The 9,670-nt window shown below is 37.0% G+C and overlaps 1 non-coding gene across 1 annotated transcript; it reads left to right on the plus strand.

Moving 5' to 3' along the window:
* The first annotated feature begins 3,271 nt into the window (after positions 1 to 3,271).
* On the plus strand, positions 3,272 to 3,344 carry Trnav-aac. The gene has a single exon. It is a non-coding gene; the product is annotated as a tRNA-Val (tRNA).
* The last annotated feature ends 6,326 nt before the right edge of the window (positions 3,345 to 9,670 follow it).

Genomic DNA, 9,670 nt, shown 5'->3' on the forward strand with positions numbered 1-9,670 from the left:
GTAAACAAGTGTAAGTTTTTAACAAAATAAATATCACCGAAAATATTTTTAATATTTACATGTCCTAATGCCACTACTACTACTCTAATTGAATTCGTCGCAGCGGCAACATCGTACGTTTAGTCATAAATACACTCACACACACGCCATATTCGCACAAAGCTGCCAAATGACCAGAAAATCACGAAAGTAAAAATGGGATTTTCGGAGAAAATATTTGTTACTCCTGGATGTTTTTTGGCAAAATGTTAGCAGAGGTAGAGACGAATATGTGGTATAATTTATTAACGCATTCTCAAAATGAGGGTGTATAGTTAGGGTTACTCATTATGTGACCACATAGTTGTACACATTATAATTTTTGATGAAAAGCGTAGATACATTATAAACTGTCCACGATAAAAGTGAGCTATATTGGCTTTAGCATCGCATCAGCATTCGTTGAAGTTGTATAAAGAATATTCCATAAAATATCCTGAATGAAAGTAAATAAAATAATGGTATATTCTAATACTTTCACTTGTGATATTGTTTGTTATAATAATACTAACTATTGCCTGCGCGTGAGAAGGTTTTCGGGATAAAAAGTAGTTGCTAGCGCTCCTGAGTAATGTAGCTTCCTCCGTAGTCGTTCCTGGGCCCTTATTCTGTATAGTAGTGTAAACGCGTAACGCGGCCGTGTCATGTTATCTTCGAGAAATGTGCGTGGAATGGTATTCCGTAAGCCAAATTTCTATAGTCCTAAACATGACGCGTTGTGTTACGTCCTTGTTACACACTGTTAAAAAAACGTGCGGGATAGAGAATAAGGCCCCTGGGATTAGTGCCTTCAAACAAACTATGCTACTATAATATATTAGTATAATACAAAGTTGTTATCTATAGTAGTCTATAACAACTTTGTATTAGCATAGATTAAGTAATCTATGTGCCGTATGTGTCGTATCTGCACGATTTTACTAAAATATCAATCAATGCATAATAACAATTGGGTTTTGACAGCGCCGTAGCATGCGTGAAACAAATTTCATAGTATAAAAGTTCACTTTTCCGGGATGTAACGTAGCTTATTTGTACACGACTTGGTCTATAAGTACCAAATCCCGTCGAATTCTATCCAGCAATTTCTCTTCATATAATAAATATCGTAAACATAACACATAACATAATTGATATCATAACATCATAGACTGGCATTTAAAATATTAGTAACAACGTGAGAAATAAGACATTGCGACCCAGTGAACTTAAACACGCTCGTTTCCTGATTAGTTGTTACATCAGAAGGCGTACATGTTGTTACTGTTAATTAAAATTGTAAGTCTAGCACTTTTAAAAACTATAGTAACAGAGATACATCAAATATACTATATATAATATAATAGTAGTAGGTGTCTCATATGTGAGAGCCCGCCAAGGTAGGTAGTAGGTACCACCGCAGGTCCGCAATGTCAATTTCTGCCGCCAAGTAGCAGTGTGTAGTACTGTTATGTTGCGGTTTGAAGAACATTGTAGCCAGCATAACTACTGGACATAATAAGACTTAACATCTCATGTCTCAGGATGGCGCGCGCGTTGGAATACCAAACAATACTTTCTAAAACAAGGTATTGGATGGTGTTTCTACTGTTTATGGAAGGTTTGTCGCTTACCATCAGGAGCACCGTAAGCTCGTTTCATAATTCAAAACAAATAAAAATATTGTTTATATATATTTCAATCCACAGTTTGAATTTAACCGGGCGTATTTTATAGTAACATAAAATTGAGAGCGAGTCCATATTTTACACACTTTGAAAGAAATATGTGCTGGAGCTAGCAGCTAGCAGAACCAATCTCAATATATTCCCAGTTTTCCAAGACTCCTAGAAAATTCGAAAATTATTTACTTTTTGCTTTAATTTTTCTAGTTTTGTAGATTTTTGTAAATTAATGAAAAACATCGTAAACAAACAACTTTTTAGAACATTGAAAGCAATAAAAATATTTAATAGGTCTTGCGGTATTATATCAGTCAGTTTCTTAAAATCTTTTACTTCTTACTAATATAATAAATGCTAAAGTTCATAACAATGTTTGTTAGTAGTAAACTCAGACACAATCAAACAGAAAAATAACAATAAATTATTACTATAACCACTTACCAACATTTCATTCTTTTATGACTTGTTTATATTCATCCACTTCAGTCAACTTGACTGGCTTTGTGGTGCAGTTGGATAACGGTACGCTTGCAGTGCGGTCTCGGATTTGATCCGAAGTATGAGAAAGGACTTTGGAATTTGTGTCCGATATGGCAATGGACTCGCCCACTATCACATCATGGGACGGAATACGTTTGACGAAAGAATTGTACAACAGTTGCGCCTCTGCCTACCCCTACAAGAATGAAAGATGTAAGTTTATATGTATTTACATATATGCATACATCCACACATACGTTCAATCAACTTTATTTTAACCCAATTGTAGTGGAACCTACGCTCTTCCGAATTGACAAAGTTATGTTGATTGCAAGCTGGATGTAACTGATTGATGAAAGAAATATGATTGCGGGAAAATACGATAGCGTCGTATATAAATATTCATATTTATGACTTGGTGTTATATTCGAGAACTGCAAAATACTGAATGAATAAACTTTACTGGTGGTAGGTCTCTCATATGTGAGAGTCCGCCTGCGTATGTAACACCGCAATGTCTATTTTGGTCACCAAGCGGCAGTATGTAGTCAATGTTGTGTTCCGATTTGAAGGACATTGAAGCCAGTGTAACTACTGGACATAATGAGACTTAACATATCATGTCTTAGGACGGCGAGCGCAGTAGAATACCAAACAATACTTTGTAATTCAAGATGTTGGATGGTGTCTCTACTATTTATGGGCGGTCGTTTCGCTTACCATCAGGCGAACCACAAGCTCGTCTCGACATTCAAAGCAATAAAAAAATAAACAACTACCGAAAACAGTAAACAATAATGTTTTAAGTCAAATAAGTTTTATCAAATGGTGTTTTATATTATCGATATGATAGCCGCCTATTGCATGGGATGGAATACACACGGCGAAAAGTAGGTGCACCAGTTCCGCCTCTACGGACCACTTAAGGGATAAAAGGTGTGAGGGTGTTTATATTATTTAAATATATTGTGCACAAGTTTTTAAATAGGTCGGTCTGCAAATATTGGCAAGATGCCTTTAGTCAGTGAACATTATGTGACTAATGATAGGTTCTACATGTGTAATGAGTTTATGCAAACTCAGTCACAGTTTCCGTGGTGTAGCGGTTATCACATCTGCCTAACACGCAGAAGGCCCCCGGTTCGATCCCGGGCGGAAACACTTCTTTTTTTTCTTATCAGAGGCAATAGGCAAGACGTTTTTTTACAATAATTAATGCGAATAAAAAAAATATAGGAACGACATATCCGAGCTATAAGTTTGTCTGATATATAATTCCTATACATATTTTTGTTTTCTCTTAACGTAACCCATTGTAGAAAAGCGTCTTGACTACGACTCTTGTACTATAACTTCAAGCTGATGATAGTTTTTGCCTCGTAAAGACATTTTTTTTATACAGTCACGCTGAATTCACCCCACTGCACCTGATGGTAAGTGGAGTGGGTCCAGTAGAATGTCGACTGACGAGAGATGAATACCTCTCGACAGTCGACACAATTGCTTGCTGGCTTTTATTGTCCTCACCGGTGAGGATCGCGACGCGTTTCTCCCTTATTGCCTATTCAAAAATACATATATACATCATTTTATTTCTTCTTCCCTGCCAGCCCGAGCTGGCTTCTTTGTTTACTAAGTATATTTTTCATTTATTTTATTTTCAATATAATTTGTCTTTTTTTATATAAGCTAATTTAAGTAATAATTAAATATTCTCATGTACCTTGACTTATCATTAGTGCAACTATGTTCGCCTACGTGATGAATAAAGCATTTTTATTTTTTTTTATTTTAATTATGCCGACTTGTTGGAACCAGATATACACAGGCTGATCCTGGAACTCGACACACTTATGTACTATGCGACCACTATAGCGGGTTTTAACACCTTGGGTACGGTGGTCGCTATCCCGACGATTATAATATATATCCCACCACCAGTAAATAATGGAATGTGCTGTTTTGTATTTGTAAATTATTTCATTGAAATTAAATGACCAATGTCCCATTGCATCGCGCTACTAGTAAAAGTTTTTAATAATTCCTTGTTCAGTCAAGGATTTACAAGACAACAAAGGAATAAATGTTTGGAATTTCATTACTAAACATCGAGTTCGATTTACGAAACAGCAGTTTTTCTATCGCTTTGAATAGAGAATATTAAAAAAACACACAAAGAAACAGTTGACTTTATAATATTTTCCCATTGAACTTACGTGGTTCGTAATCCGTCTCTATTTTTACTTGGGAAAAGAAAAAGATAGATGCACGTTTGGCAGGTGTCGAAAATTACAACGCTGGATGACGAGGGTAAAAGAAACCTTTTGTGAAGTGGGTACATTGCACAATGGAAAAAAATAAAATAATGGACGCGAGCAAACGAAGGTTTGACGAGAAAATATCTCTCGCAGCTGGATTCCTCGTCTATTAGCTAATGCTATTTTTGGCTATGTTACGTCTTGAATAAAGTAGATTTAGTGCAATCCATGGCACTCTTTTCTGACATTTAAATCAATTTAACCTGATTTTCAGTACAGAACTTTTAATGTAAAGCCACAGCAGTTGAATTTTTAACGAATATTTTATTCTTCCCTTTTAAGAGTTAGGTAGAGGAACATCTACCTCGGTACCGATAATTGTATCACGATACGACTGCAGTATTGAGGTTTTAAGTTTGATCCCCGAGTCGATCAAAATGATCGAGGGATATGCTCACACCCTATTACATCACAGGACGGAATTTACTGCGGCAAACGAATGCTCCAGTTACACCTCTGCCTACCTCTTCGGGGATAAAAGGCGGGAGTATGTGTAAAGGTACCTACCCTCTACCTACCCTTGAAAACGTGTGATATATCACCCACATTTTGCCAAATGAAAGTCATTCAAATGTCTATTAGAAAGTTTAACAATTCACATCAAAACTTTTACATATACTAATACGCTGTTGCTCAGAGTATGCCTGTAACACTCGATCGCTAACGTAAACAAGGAGATTCAAGATTTATACACGATATTGGAAAGTCAACCGGACTAGATCGCTCCATAACCGGGTTAGTGCCTACTCCTTGAGCAGTGATGTGCCCTGTTGTCAATAATTGTCGATGAAAAATATATGGCCTATCGATATATCAAGCTTACGAATTAATATAGTGTTTCATAAGACAGAAACATTACATAAATTGTAATAGCTCGAACTGGAAATTGACCTCATGTAGAATCACAGTTCCTAAACAAAATTTGTCGTCACTAACAGAGTGGCTGTAATAAGATCGATTGAATATTAATTATTTTACAATAAAGGATCCCAATCTCAATCTTCAGTCTGATTCCGAGAAAGAACCAATCAAAATAACTCATTTGTAAGCATGTCAAAAAAACTTAGTTCTGATTAGTTCACTTTTAAGATAAACAGAAAAGGCGATTGAGATTGTCTATTGAAAATTGAGATTACTCAGTATTAACTGTGTAACAAAAATATTTAATTCTGACAACCGCAACAATTAAAACAATACCGAATAAAAGTGGTTGCTGTTCTCATACTTTTGTCAGTATGTTTTCCGTTTAATTAATTTTAATGTGAAACGGGTGCCTCCGAAACTTTTAACATACTACCAGATATCATATCCGTTACTGTATTGCGTATCCGAAACTAAATTATCAATAAATAAAATAATAGATAAGTAAATTATTTATCGATAAAGTGCTATTATTTCCAACCCTACTCCATGCGGCCAGGTAACGATTTTCCCTTGCCTGCCCTTCCAATATTCAACGAACTACTCATACGGCAATCGACATCAGATCACGAATAAAAGATTTTATTCTATTTGCACAAATGTATACCGTATGGGACAATATACGATTATTGTTAAAGGTTTGGACATAAATGGGCCATCGTCGGAATAAAGTCAATATGATATCATTTTGAGAAATTATCTTGACCATTTCCTTTGGGCCTGATGTGATATTGGACATGTCTTACTTTTTAATAGCTTTGTTTTATTACATAAAGGTCAATGAAGATAGCACTTTAAATCCAATACAGTATGTATAACGTTTATACAAATAATAATATCAATATGAACTCTGTATTTTATACTGCTCCACTGCTGGGCACGGGCCTTGTCAATTATCGAGAGAGTTTAGGTCTTAGGCCACCACGCTGACCTAGTGCTGTTTAGTAGACTTCACATTCCCCTCAAATTCTTATAGAGAATTTCTCAGGTATACAGGATTCCCTCACGATGTTATCCTTCACCGTGTGGTGTATAATTTGTGCTTGAGGGAGAAATGAAAATAGCGAGTCTTAACTGACAATTGTGTTTATTAATTAAACGAACTTACATTTATACATTACAAATACATGTCGTATGCATTTATTACATATTATGTTCCCACAACCGTTAAAGCAAGCGACAAGTCAAAAAGAATACACACATAACTAAATCCCTACTGGCCTATCGCCACTTTTCAAACAGCATTTATCTAAACGGACAACACTAAAGAGTTTTCATCTAAAAATGTTATTAATTATTACACACTTATTTTTACCGAACAATACACTTATCTTGAATGACTGTTAACTGTATCAGCTAAATAGCTATAATTATCCGCGACCAGGTGTGGTTTGCCGCTTCCTTGAGCTTCGGTAATTACGCAAATCGGTTCGATTAACTACCAACGGCCAGCTGCTGTAGAGAATGTGTTATAGAGTATGTTCGGGATGGACTACGAGCTTTGTACGCGCCTTTGTTACCGCTTTGCAATGCAACACACTGTATATAGTAAAATAGAGTGAATAGGTATGTTGTGAACTATAATCAAGCAACGTGATACATTCTATTCAAGATTGATTAATGTGTTACGATATGAAATTCGACAATTTATGGTAGATATTGGTTATACGAAACATATAGCTGCGTTGAGAATTCACTTTATAAGAAGTATTTTAAGCGAGCCTATTCCTAAACCTACGTAATCTGCTACTGCAATTTTCCGTTCACCTTATAAGTAAAATCGTACCAAGCATAAATGTATTATGTAAACACCTTATCGGTTATTCTATGTAGGTCTCAATAGATGTTCATCAAGGCACTCTAGCAAGCCTTTCACATTTACTTACCATAGGGCTCTATACATATTATACTTATTTAATACCATTCCATCTACCCTACTTATTTTAATTCTGCATGATTTTCTATTCAATATTTTTGACTAATCATAACACGCGCAAAAAGGAAGCCTTAACGATAACCAATATATCGCATGATTCCAATTACTAACAAGCTCCTTGGGAATGCGAAACATTCGCACGTCTGGATTAATCTCGAAGTTACTAAAAGCTGGAAGTACATAATTCGTTAAAACAAGTTTATCATGCTTCATATTTCGACAACATACTCCAATCAGCCAAAGTTGACGACCTATAAACTTAATCTGTTATTACGATATAAATAATAAGTGTCTAGATAATCATTTAAATTTGACTACAAATAATTAACTATTCATTCATTAATGGAATGGCAATGTCACTATTCACCGTACATGGAACCTAATATAGCTGGTGAATGAAGATGTAAAGACTATGAGAGAGCCTACTTCCGAAATGGGTATAAGGCGTGATGTTATGTGTATAAATGTGGTATTTATTTAATAAGATGTTTGTAATTCTTATGTTATAACCGTCTTGTTGTTTTGTTCTTAAAAAGAAAAGAAGATACCTAGTGTTTCGTGCAAAGAGACAATACTGCGGAAGGTTCGTGTGTTTTGTCAGAATATACGATTTCTCGATAAAATGTTTTTACCTTGTACACTTAATAACTAAATAAAAATATATTATAAACAATCTACAAAGACTGATTCTAAAATAATAGTCAAAGACAGATTGTAGTAATTATAGTGCTACAAAACTAAGAAAAGAACATTTAATAAACAAAATCATAGTTTTCATGGCAATCTCAATAACAAAGAAACGCAAGCTGGTATAACTGGCAAACAATGTTTTCAAACAGAGAAAAATTGGTGTTTGAAATCAGTGAGGGAAAACGGTGTTTTTTTTGAACATCACAGTAAAGCCCAAACCAAAATAAATAGACCTCTGCAAAAGTCACTCTTTCGACAGATTTAAGTAGAATTAACGAGAGTTAAATTAAAGTATATCACTAATAGGTGGGGATGCCAACGCGAAAAGCCTATGGTGGAGCCAGGAGATCGATCGAAGAGGAGAGGAGGTGTCCAACTGGCTCGACGAAGCCGGACTCCACGTGCTGAACGAAGGCACCACACCAACGTTCTTCACCGTCAGAGGAGACAGGGCATACTCCAGCCAGGTGGACGTCACCGCCTGCTCGGTCGATCTTCTGGACAAAATAGAAAACTGGACGGTAAAGGAGGACATCACGAGCTCGGACCACAACACTATAACTTTTAATATTAAAATAGTAAAAGCGACAGGTATCAAAATTAATAACACCACCAGAAAATATAATACAAAAAAAGCTGATTGGAGAGAATTTGGTAACAAAATTAGACAATTAATGATAGAGAGTAAGATAAATAGAATAGAAATAGATAAAATAAAATCAAACGAAGAATTAGAAAAAATAGTAGAAAAATATATAGAAGTAATAACAAAAATATGCAAAGAAATTATACCTAAAAAGAAAGACAAAAATAAATTCAGCATACCGTGGTGGTCCGACGAACTCGAGTGTCTGAAGAAAGATATGATGCGGAAGAAGAGGAGAATCCGATGGGCGGCACCTGTAAGGAAGAAAAGAGTTATAAGGGAATATAAGGAAGCCAAGGAAAAATACGAGAAAGAGACAGGGAAAGCGCAGACTAAAAGCTGGAAGGAGTTCTGCGGGAAACAGGACAAGGAAGGACTGTGGGATGGGATATATCGGGTAATGGGCAGGCTGACTAAGCGACACGAAGACGCGCCACTCGTGAGGGACGGGCGAACCCTGGGTCAGGAGGAATCGGCAAGATTCCTTGCCGAGACCTTCTACCCGGCCGACCCTCACGAGGAGGATAGCGAGGATCACCGGCGCACCCGGGAGCTCGCCTCAGGCGTGAACGACCCGGTCCATGGTGAGGTACATGACCCACCGTTCACGCTGGGGGAGCTCGCGGCTGCGCTGGTGACCTTCAATCCTAAGAAGGCGCCCGGATCGGACGGCCTGACCTCCGATATCTGCTCGCAGGCGATCGACCAGGATCCGGAGTCTTTCCTGTCACTGGCCAACAAGTGCCTAGAATTGGCCTACTTTCCAAAAATTTGGAAAGAGGCCACGGTCGTTGTGCTGAGGAAGCCGGGTAAGGATGATTACTCGGTTCCCAAAGCACACCGACCGATAGGACTGTTGCCAGTGATGGGAAAGATCCTGGAAAAGATGCTGGTGGGTAGGCTCAAATGGCACATCCTTCCGAGGATGAGCCACCGCCAATACGGCTTTATGCCACAGAGGGCACCGAGGACTCCC

This window comes from Manduca sexta, unplaced genomic scaffold (genome assembly GCF_014839805.1).
Source record: "Manduca sexta isolate Smith_Timp_Sample1 unplaced genomic scaffold, JHU_Msex_v1.0 HiC_scaffold_1913, whole genome shotgun sequence".
In the NCBI taxonomy this organism is placed as follows: Eukaryota; Metazoa; Arthropoda; class Insecta; order Lepidoptera; family Sphingidae; genus Manduca; species Manduca sexta.